The sequence below is a fragment of the Meriones unguiculatus genome, chromosome 7 (genome assembly GCF_030254825.1).
Source record: "Meriones unguiculatus strain TT.TT164.6M chromosome 7, Bangor_MerUng_6.1, whole genome shotgun sequence".
Lineage (NCBI taxonomy): Eukaryota > Metazoa > Chordata > Mammalia > Rodentia > Muridae > Meriones > Meriones unguiculatus.
Window position 1 is genome coordinate 78,627,121 of NC_083355.1, and position 11,771 is coordinate 78,638,891.

The 11,771-nt window shown below is 46.7% G+C and overlaps 1 long non-coding RNA gene across 1 annotated transcript; it reads left to right on the top strand.

Moving 5' to 3' along the window:
- The first annotated feature begins 5,745 nt into the window (after positions 1–5,745).
- On the top strand, positions 5,746–8,022 carry LOC132655432 (uncharacterized). The gene is made up of 2 exons (XR_009593244.1): positions 5,746–6,043; positions 6,694–8,022. It is a non-coding gene; the product is annotated as an uncharacterized LOC132655432 (long non-coding RNA).
- Positions 8,023–11,771: the final 3,749 nt, after the last annotated feature.

An 11,771-nucleotide genomic window follows, 5' to 3' on the forward strand; every position in this document is an offset into this window, starting at 1 on the left:
AGTCAGAGAAAAATTTCCTGCTCAGGAGCAGGAAGCACCCATCAGGCATTGCGACTAGTGTGGGTGTCAGGAGACCTGGACTGGCGGACAAACTGCAGTTTGTATTTTCTCCTACCAGGTTCCTGACCAGCGGTGCCACCGTGGGGACTCATTGTTCTGAGATTAATGGCAGTTATCAAATTCGTTGTTCAGCACTGAAATTTACGTGACCTTCATTCCTTTCCCTTACCGTGAAATAGTTGAGGCACGTGGGGCGGTACAGAGGAGGTAAAGGATCCTTTATGAGGTGCCTTTGTCACATTTATTTTATCCGTTTGTAAGCCGTGTCATTCTAAAATACTTTAGACCGGAGAGGTCGCACAGATAATGTAAGTCTGGTTTGCTCTTCACCCAGATTATCAAATGTTAACATCTTGCATGACCTTTTGTCAAAGTCAGGAAATTAACTTCAAATTCCTTTCCTGACTCGGTCTCCCAAGGGCTGGGATTGAGCCTGTGTCACGGCCACCTCCCTCAATGCTCACAACTAACACAGAAACCTCATGTAGATGCCACAAGCTTTCCACTGATGGCTTTTGTTTCTTTCTTTGTTTTGTTTCTGTTTTTGTTTTCCTGGTTCAGCTTCCTACATTGCCTCTGGGACGGTCCCTTAACCTTCTTTGACTTTTATCATAGGGTATTTGTGGGAAACACATCGGACAGGGATTCTCTCAGTTTGGACTTGCCTGGTGTTTTTGTTTAGATTCAGGCCTGCGGAAGTGCTTCATGCTCCTGTCCGCGCGTCCGTCTCTGGAGGGACTCAGTGTCGATCTGACACTTCAGCAGGCAGAGTGTGGTACATTCTGGATCGCTTTGATTTCTCGGCTAAAGAGATGATTTCCAGGTTCTCTTCACCAGGAAGCTACTAATCCACCGTTAGCAATTAGTAGTCTTTAAGCAATTCTCATGTAGAATGTTTTTCAGGACACAGATATTCTGTTTATAAACTGCATAATTGTTTCTCCACCATTAGCATTGTTGTTGGTTCATGGCCTGCAGGAATAGTAATTGCCCTGTCCATCAGAAACTCAAGGTCATTCTAGGATACATACTGATTTTGAGGTCAACCTGGAATACAGGAGACACTATCAAAAACAAACAAACAAACAAAAAACAAGTCTCCTAGCTGGATATGGTGCGTGCCTTTGACCCTGGCAGAGGCAGGTGGATGTCTCTGAGTTTGAGGCTGGACTACAAAGTGAGTCCAGGATGGCCAGGGCTCTGTAGAGATCCTACCTCAAACAAACAAAATTAAAACCAGAAATAAATAGTTTTTTTTTCATTATGCCTACTGCCTTATATCAATAGAGACTTGAGAAATTTGCTTCATAAGCTACAACCTACCTCTGTCATTATTCTGCCATTTAAAGTGTCCCAGGTGTGACACTGGCAGCTCCCTGTGTGCTTTCCATACCCTGTGTTTCCTTGTCTGTTTGTTTAGCATTTTACTGCTTCCTACTGGGTCAGCCCCGGGATGTCCCAGACTATTCCTACCGAGCCCTTTTAGTAGTTCTGAACTCCTACAGAATCACAGAATGCTCTTGTGACATGTGAATAGATTTTTTTTTAATTTGTTTGTTTTTTGAAATGGGGTTTCTGTATATAGCCCAAGCAAGCCACAAACTCATGATCCTCCTGCCTTAGCCACCCAAATGCTGGGATTACAGATAACACCTGGCTCTGTGAACCTTTTAGTAATTCAGACTTGTTAATTTCTCCCATCAGAGGTCTCTAATCTCCTAACAGAGGATATACTAGCTCTATATACGATTACGGCTTCCTACATTAACTACATGTTTGGTTGATGTTTTCTGCATTTTACAATACTAAGTAAATGAATGATAACATAAACCCGTGTAATTAGATGTTTGCAGACTCACAGGTACACATAACTGAAGAGGTTTGAATGCTACATAAGGTACAGTTGCAGCACTGTAAAAACCTATTATTGCTTTCATCACTCAAGGCATTTTGACCATGCCCAGCTTTCACTATTATACATAAAGTCTTGTAACCCGCCTGACTGAACCGTTATGTTAGGGTTTCTCAGGATTATGTAGCTACAAGTATAATTACTTAGCAAAAGTGTGGCTGTCCTCAGCTCCATTTGATCTTGTCTTCAAAAAGGCTGTGTCTGGCCTCCTGTCAGCGATAGAGGACTTTTTGCCTAAGTGGTAGGAATGAAATAAATGGTATTTGCTTTTTTTTTTTTTATCATTATTTACAAGTTTTGACTCTCAGTGAGGCCAAGCACCCTGTAGCCCTCAGCACTTTTCTCTCCCTCGCGATGCTCACTCACCGGCTTGCTCATCTCTCTCTTAGCTTGTCATTTCCTTATGGCTTTACAGCTGTTTTTATAAATTCCAGCTGTTGGCTCGTCGTTTGGTGTCTCTGATGGGAGCATTGTCTCTCAGTGAGCAGTTTGGCTTTCAGCATTCCTTGAAGTGTCTTTATCTCTCTTGTTTCAAGCTAGCTTTCTGAGTGGGTGCTAGCTGGCCACACCAGTGAAAAGGAGACTTTGGCGTACCACTCCTAAGTCAGTTACTTTAAACTGTTTATAAGGATTTTAAAGCAACTGGATGCATTTAAAATGAAGGTTTTTGACTTGGACATCAGAGATCCACTCAGAAATGTGTGTGTGTGTGTGAGAGAGAGAGAGAGAGAGAGAGAGAGAACACAAAAGCAAGAAAGACACCAGAAAGGGACTTTGATCTTTTCACAAGTGAGGTGTAACCTTCATCTGTGTCTTTGAAATAGAATCTGAGAGTCAGAGGCTAGGAGGAGGCACTTTGATATCTGTAATATCCAATTTAAAATTCACTGGATTCTCCATAGAAAGACCTGGAAGGAGCCAGAGGGACCATCTGGCTCAACCCTCTCGTTTTACAGGAAATAGAAGCTCAGAGAGATGAAATAAAACATTTACCACTGAGACTTTGTTTCAGTTTCTCAAACGAATCCCAGTCTTAAAAGGATGAGCTTCTCTGTTCATTCTTACTCTCCTGACCTGGTGTAGACAAACAGAACCTCTCAGAATCTTGCTTCCCGCCTGTTGCCAACACTTTCGCAATTCCATATAAACACTGGTTAAATGCCTTGGATACACAGCCGCTAACATTCCCTTGGATACACAGCCGCTAACATTCCCTTGGATACACAGCCGCTAACATTCCCTTGAACCTGGTGGGCATTATAAATCAGTCTGCAGGATGGATAGAGGCCTTCTGTTTCTCTGTTTTCTTTTGTTCTCTGTCTCTGTCTGTCTGTCTCTGTCTCTCCACATTTCTCTCTCTCTCTCTGTCTCTATCTCTCCACGTTTTCTCCTCTGGGAGAAAACACAGTACTATTTCTTTTTAGACTTTGGAATCTCTTGCTGGAAATAGTCCTCTCTAAGGTCAAAGCCCTTTGAGCAAATCCAAATGATCTCAGTGCTCTTTCCTCACTGATTTTTTTTTTCTTGTATAAGGTCTACATTTAAGTGAGTCAAAAGTTTGTTTTGATGAAATCAGTTTTCCTTTCCAAATAAAGTGCAAAATAAGGGGTTATAGTTCTAGTAAGAGTCCTGTCTGGCCCATTGTCTGTGAATCAAGGCTAAGAAAGATCAAACGTGCTTTGTGAAAAAGCAGAGCAAGCAACTGAATATGACAAAAATCCTTTGGGCCTGCTCCTAATGACCAGCTACCTCTGCTGCCCAGAATTGTCAAATCACCCCAGCTTTCCCCTTAGGCTTCTTTACGTAGTAATTGTCTGATTTCTCCCAGTTCTTACTTTACCAAACTGCCTTCTGCAATCAACAGCTCAGCATGCTGAAAGCAGATGGTTAGCTGCAGGAGGATGGTGTTGGCTCTGTATACTCTGCTGCTGAAGATAATGATGGTGGTGATAGCGATAAAAATAAAAATAAAAGAATTATGCTTATTACATGCCGGACAGTGTTCTAAGTATTTCACGCATAAGGATCACTCACTTACTTGTCCCATGTCTAGGAAGAAAATGACTATTATTACCTCTATTTAACACATGAAGGCAGACGGAGAGGTCAAGCCATTCATCTAGACTCAAACTGTTTACCAGTTAGAGGCCAAGCAGAACACAGAAGATACATAAAAAGGGGTCATTTGGAAGGTTATCAACAAAACATGGGTCTCAGGGAACATGAGGGGATCTAGGACCAGGTTGGTTCATTTTACACACTGGCTTGCGTGGACGAGAGAGGAGCAGTCAGAATTCAAGAATTCTCTGCGAGGCCAGACAAACCTTGCCTCTTGCATGGAGTCGTCTTTGGCCAGGGACTCTGTCACTGCCTGGTAGTCTTTCGGGGAAAGGAGCGGGAGAAAAGCACCCCCACATCTGTCTGCCCTCCCTCTGCACATTAAAAAAAATCATCATTGTTGTTATTATTGTTATTCTTTTGATTATTTGTAGCCTGTGCGTAGATGTGTGTGTGTGTGTGTGTGTGTGTGTGTGTGTGAGTGCCGGTGCCCAAGCTGGGTCTTTTCTGGAGCTGGAGTCACAGACATGCTGGGAACTAGGTCCTCTGCATGAGAGTGTGTGCTCTTACCCGCTGACCATCTCGGCAGCCCTCCCTTCACACTCTGGACAGAGCTCTTTAGTGGCTGACTTTGGCAGAATTTTAAGTGTCCTAGAGTGTGTAGACAACACAGATATAGTCTAGAAAGGGCAGAGAGCAGTGTCCTTGTGGCATGTAAGATCCTATGCGGTAGAGCTGGGGTTTGAGCTCAGCCTCACTCCAAAGTTTGTATCCCTAAGCACTCTGCTCTCTATATTGGGCATGGAGGGCACAGAGACTAGCGTGAGGCTAGAACGAGCTGGACAATTCATGTAGGAGCTGTGACTTGCAAACACTGCCCACGTAGCTCCTGATGCAGAAGAATCAGCAGAAGTGGGCTGATCTTTGCTTGTTCACATGGACCTCCCTTGCTCAAGAAAGTTCTAGAAGCTGTCGGACTCACATCCCTCTCCATTACCAATCACATGTGCCTCTTCACATTTTAGGTAGAACAATATTTTGCCAACCCCCCCACCCCCCAACTATCCATCTTTCTCATTTGTTGTATTGTTTCATTAACTGGGTTGTAGCTATTCTGCAATTGAAAGTTACTAGAGATTGGATTGCCTCCTTTTAGATTGCTGTCCAGGAAGAGTTTACATAAATTCATCTGATGCCATGGTTGAATTTTACAAGCAATAGCCAATTACTTCAAGAATCGACCCCCACTGACTAGTACAAAATGTTTTGATGTTGTTCTCATTTTCCACTTAGTTTCTCTTTGACACAATGGAAAAAATCCCGGGGCATTATGCGATTGTTTGAGAGGAGGAAAATGGGCATGTGGTATTTTTTTGGTTCTGTATTTGAAGAAACTGAGGAATGGGAGTGTGTCCCTCCCTGGGAAGTCGGCCTAAAGGCAGGTTTCCTATCAGGTGCTTCATCAAGGATGCCACAGCCAGAGGGGAGTGTGTAGACTGAGGGATGGAGGAGGGATAATTAAGAGGAAGACAGCACAGCACAGCACAGTCTTAAGAGATGCGCGCCTTCACTTTCTCTTTTAGCCTTTGGCACTTGCAAAATTGCCAGTGGGAATAAGAATTTTCCATCAAAGGGGACCATTTACTCTGAAGTTCTGAGAGTGACATTAGAGAGGCAGGCATATCATCCCTGCTTCTCCGAGTTGTGCATACTAACAGCATTTCCCAGAAGCTCCAGAGGGGAAACAATCCCTTGGGATCGAAAGGGCAGACGGTTTTCTTTCAACAGAAGGACTGACTGGATGAGAAAAGAATGGCGAAGGTGTTGAACTCGAAGATCCTTCTTGTCAGAAACTGGAGGCACAGTAGGGGTGGGCCCACGGTCCCTGCCGAGCTGTGAGCCCCACATCAGATCGTTGAAGAACACAGGAGGACAGCAGCTTCAGAGCCCTGGACCACAAGACTGTCTTCAGGATTGCCGGGGAGCACGGACAGCCTCGTTCATCAAAATACTGTAAGCAGTGACGGTGCCGCTGACACCTGATGCGCTCGCAGGCTGACATGGATCCACAGGGCTGTCGGTTCGGACGGGTTCAGGCGAGAGGTTATCTTTTTGTGTTCCCATTTTGCCTTCTTCCTTTATAAAGAGGAAGCTGCCGGCCGCCTCTCACTCAGGCAAAGACAGGGAGTGATTTTAAAGTCCCCCCCCCCCTTTCTTCTTCCCATAGCTGTTCTTTGTGTGTGAGCGGATCACTTTGTGTGTGAGCCTAGGGGTGATGTTGGAGCTGGTCCTCGCGTAGCATTTCCGGGCTCAGCTCACTCCATTGCAAGCGACCGAGCGAACACAAGAAAAAGTCACTAGGAGGGGAAAACCACGCTTCGAACAGCTACCAGCTGTGGCAGACAGCACTGAGCGCCTTGTTTCCCTCATAACTTTTGGGGATAGTTTCCTATGTTCAGGCAACATCTCCCGTCCCTTTACCCCGTATCTTCTCAGTCGAATTCTCATGTCTCTACTCTGTGGGAACTTAGAAAGGCCGCCCCCTCACTGGCCCAGCAAGGCTGGATTCTCGCTGGGTGTGTCTGTGTAAGATAATGAAAAAGTTTGAATTCCAAGTATCCTAGCTGATTTGGCAGGCCCCTCTTTCCTGACCTTATGCACAGGGAGTGGACAAGCCCAGCCCCGAGGAGCGGCTCCCAGCTCAGCCCGTGTAGTTCCTACGGGAGATGGAGGCCTTGCTCAGCTTCTCTGCACCTGCGCAATGATTCACCCCGAGCCCGGCGCCAGGTTCCTCCCAGAGGCTGCGGGGAGACCCATAAAAAAACTGTGGACAGAGAGAAGGATTAAATCCTAGTTATCGAGCGGCCTAGTTCACCACATCAGGGTGACAACAGCTAAGAGTAATCATTACGTTATTTCTGTTCGGAAATAAACAGAAGAAGAGGCTTCGGATGCCCCCAATCTGAGAAACAATAAGTGTTTCAGATGATGAATATGCTAATTTTTTGATTATTTGCATGCCGAATACATGTGTCACACAATACCCCCAAATATGTACAGTTACAATGTTACTTAAAAAAAAAAACAAAAACCTTGTTAACATCTGTCAAGTTGATTTGTTCCTGTGATGACATTCTGCTGGATGGGACTTGTGTTCAGATTCCTGAAGGGCCTGAGAGATTTCTAGACACAGAACAAAGGGGCTGGAGCTTGGGTAGACTACACTACTGTTGATTTGTTTCATCTGCCAAGGAACTACTAATGTTGGCTACTTACACCTCAAATTATATAGACGGTTCCTTATCTGTGGACTCTTGGACTCCCCTTCACATGAAAGATTCCCTGTTTGTAACAGTGTTTGTGAGGCATAGGAAGACTAGACCTGTCATCCCTGGTTAAATGATTTGAACATGAGGCAGAGTGCGTTGGTAAGTTACTTTTAAACACTTTCTAAACGAAAACTCTTCAGGACAGAGGTGAAAGAAGGCATTGTTATCTGTTTTTCAAGACAGGGTTTCTCTGGGTAGCCCTAGATGTCCTGAAATTGGCTTTCAGACCAGGCTGGCCTGGAACTCAGAGATCAGCCTGCCTCTGCCTCCTTCGTGCTGGGATTAAAGGCGTGCTGTCCCACTGCCTGGTAAAGAAAGCATCAAACAAACAAACAACCAATTCTGTTATCTGTGAAAATTATTATTTAATCTGATTTAAAAACTGCCAGACTTCTCTTGTAGAGGTTCCTGCCACCTCTGATGTTCCTCAGCCAATATTTATAAAGATCACAGTGATGTCACTAGTAGGTTTTTAAAAACAGACACCGTAAGGAACACATTCCCACCCAAGTGAGGGGATGAAGCATGCCACATCAGCAAGCGTTGTGAGAAGCCCTGGTGCTGGAGGGCTCTGCTTTAAGATTTGGGCTGGGCCCCTTGGCAATGGGCAAAGGGACACCTTATTGGTGGCATTGCTCTTATATCAATCAGGGCAGAGCAGAAGGCAGTCCTTTCTTCATCCTGCTTGCTGCCTGGCTTGGAGGCCGAAGCTGTTTTATGCCTAAGACTCATGAAAATCAAATCAAATCCAATTAAATCCAGGCAGCACAACCGGGAGGAGAAGACAGACAGAGACCTGAGAACCACCATGCCACTCACAGAACTGCCCTCCAGAGCATGGCACCGACACCTTCTTGCTGCCACACTTTCAGCGTGGATGGAGGATGTCGCCGAGGAGCCTGCCAGCTGCCTGGCCAGCCTTCAGCAAGAGCCACCATGATGTGTGAGTATGTGGTGGTCAGATAGGAGAGAGAAAGAGAAGAGCAGCTTGAGCATTATGAAGAGAGATGGAACTGGAAATGGAGATGGTGATGGAAAGAGATGCATGGAGAGGAGCTGCCTGTTGTGTGAGTAGCAGCCCTGCCACCTGAGACCATGGTGAAGTCCCAGCCTGAGAGGCCACTGAGGGGCCATGAGTTCCAGAAAGCTAGTCTTGTCCCTCACCAGCTGCAGAACTTGGGAGAGCGATGGGCCTGCATCTTGCCTGGAGAGCATAGCAGGGCTGACCCTGGTGGTGGGGGTGCAGGTGAACCAGCCCCTGAGACAAGAGCATGGGAGATCTGGCCTGCCACTCATCTGCCATGGGGCGGCATGGGTGCTAGGGTGATGCCTTTCCTCCACTTGCCCCTCACCACCTTTGGCACGAGGGAGAGCTGACCCCAGAGTCATGAGAGCAGGAAAGCTGCCCTCTCACTGGCTGCAGCACATGGGAGAGTGGGCCCCACGCCTTGACTGGGCAACGCAGTGTAGCTGGCTCTGGAGGCCTGGGTGTGAGGACACGAGAGCAGGAGAGCTGACCCTGTCTCCTGCTGACGGCAGCACTGGGTGTTCTAGCCAGTGAGCGGAGCTGGAGAGCCTGCCCTGCTGGTGTGGGTAAGGTAGGGCCGGTGTGCTGACCAGCCCAGCTACCACTCAGACCCAGATCCAGGGATCTGAGTTGGCCCATCTCCAAATGTATGTCATCTGTGAATGGTTGGGACACGTGAAAGGCTCGGTTCTGCTGATCCAAAGCTGCAGGAGCTCCACGACACAGGACGACAACAGGATAACCTAGAGGAGCCAATATCGATGGTGTAGCAAAAGCCAGAGAACTCGAGCCAAACCAATGACTCGCCGCAATGAGCATTTGCAAGTGAAGATGTGTGGACGGAGGGATATGCTGTGGGGACACACCGTGACATCCAGATTCCAGGATGAGATGTTTTCTATGCTCTGTTTTTGTGGTTGTTGTCTGTTTGTGTGTGTGTTTATTATTTTGGAGGGGAAGGTTGTAAGGGTGAAGGGTAGAGATGAGGGGATGGGGAGATTAGTGAGACTGGAGTGCAAAAGTATCAATAAATAATAATAATAATAATAAAGATTTGGGCTGAGATGTAGAGCAGCCTGAGGAGGGTGCACAGGAAAGCTCTGAGCTCTCTTTTCAGTGCTAAGTGCTCTGCTTCTTGGGGTTGTTGGATCTTAGAGAAAGCTGGAGTTGTAGGCACTAGGGACAAAAGCTGAGCTGGGTAACTGCAGCCAGTTCTAGGGAAGAAGCCCCAGAGCTGTGCCTTCCACATCTTCAGAATGCAGAGCTGTCCCGGCACTTGGGTGAAAAATGAGCTCGAACCCCACCGCTCCTTCTTTTGCCTTTTCAGACTGGGTGCTGTGGGCAAGGAGGAGCCGTGATCCAAAGGTACACACTAGCTTTTTTTTGTTTGTTTGTTTAAATTTTTAAAGTAATTTATTCTTTTTTTTTTCAAAATAAATTTTTAAAAATTTTTATTATTAGTTACATTTTATTAACTCTGTATCCCAGCTATATCCCACTCCCTCATTCCCTCCCAATCCCACCCTCCCTCCCTCATCTCCTCCTTGCCCCTTTCCAAGTCCACTGACTGGGGAGGATCTCCTCCCCTTTCCTCTGACCCTGTTTTATCAGGTATCTTCGGGACTGGCTGCAAAGTCCTCCTCTGTGGCCTAGCAGGACCAAGGACCGTGTATGGATATAACCTAGAACCTCTGCTCGGAGGAAGCCCGTGGTAGCTCAGTAACCAATTGGTTTCCCACAGTAAGGGGAACAGGGACTATTTCTGACAGGAACTCAATGGCTGGCTCTTTGACCTCCCCACCCCCTAAGGGAGGTGCAGTCCTGCTAGGAGACCCAAGCTTTGAGTCTGCCACTGCTGTGTCCTCTTCAACAGTTTCGTCAGGAGTTACCCTTGTGGCCAGCTCAGACAGGTGTGAAGCACTTTCTCGTTTGGGGGAGTTGCTGGGGAGAAATGAGGAGTCACAAGGGAGATAGTAGGATGAGCTGTCTCTTGCCTGCTGTTGGTGGAGGCCCTGATCTATACTATGTCCCGGGGGCATACCCTGTGTGCCCGGCGGACTTCACTGAACTAGAAGGCACTGGCTCTGTCCTCAAGGTGTTCGGAACCTTTTGTTTACAACTTCCAACTGTTTTGAAGGGAGGCAGTCATTGGTGGCGTACAGTATCAGGCTCCCCATTAAGTTCCAGGTCCTTACAGGCTTCCCAGTCTTAAGCCTGACCCCACTGTGTCCTCATCGACAGTTAGTTGATGAGAATAGAGGTTAGTTAATCTTGTGTCTTGATTTGAACCAGAGGCAAGCCAGGATTAGTAAATAATACCTGAGCAAATAATGCTGGACACTAGGTGCCACACACAGCTGTCGGTGCCTGAAGATGTCACGCGCAGAGATGTCACCACCTTGTCTCTGGGTGGAAGCCAACCCCTTCAGTGTCCCTTGTTCCCTTGGCTTCCCTGTGTGGAGTGGCGTCCATAGCTTTCTTTGCCTCGCTAACTGATTCTGAAAATTCGCCATTTATTCATCCATTGTTTCACTTATCCTTCTGTAACTTCTGCAAACACTGGAGTGTCACCCTTGGGTGACCAATTATGTGAACGTGGGAAACCATGCAGAGGGCAAGGTCTTGGCTCAGGAGCTTACTCCGTATGAAAGGGACACAGAGGCCACACATACAACTACACACTGAGGTCATTGCATATGAGTTCAGCAAGTGAATGCAAGATACACGTTATAGGAGCTGATAAGAAAGGACTTTGTCAGAGGGAGGGGTGTTAGAGCTGGACCTTGGAGGATGAGTAGGAATTAATTAGGTGAAGGAATAGGAGGAAACATTTAAGTCAGAAAGAATGGCGTGTGCCAGGAAGAATGGCATGTGTGAAGGCCTAGGGCAGAAGATCATGAGTAGACTTGATGGGTACTCATTTTTTTTTTACAGTGAATGACTAGACTTTGGTAGCACTGGGATCCATCTAATTTGCACCTGACACTATGGTAAGGACACTACATAGGGAACCCATCAGAGGTGGAGACAGTGCAGGTCAACCGTGTCAGTGCAAGAGGAGATGAAAGGCTCTATTTAGAAAACGGTTTGTGTTTATTCGCTGATAACTTCATACAGTATATTTTGAGCATGTTCCTAATCCCCAGCCAACTCCAAGATGAAGGGTTCTTAACTGAAAGGAAGGGAGGAAGTGGATGGAGGCAAGAAGGATTGGAGGTCAGTCAGGCCCAGGGTTGAGGAAACAAAGGGGTCACGGAAGCCAGGCGTTGGCTGGAGATCATGTTCTGTGGGGGCTCCAGGGGCAGGCTGCTGGAGCGAGAGCTGGGCCTGATGGAGGTGTTCAGTGCCTTTGTCCGTAGCTCAGTGGAGGTGTTCGGCAGTTGTA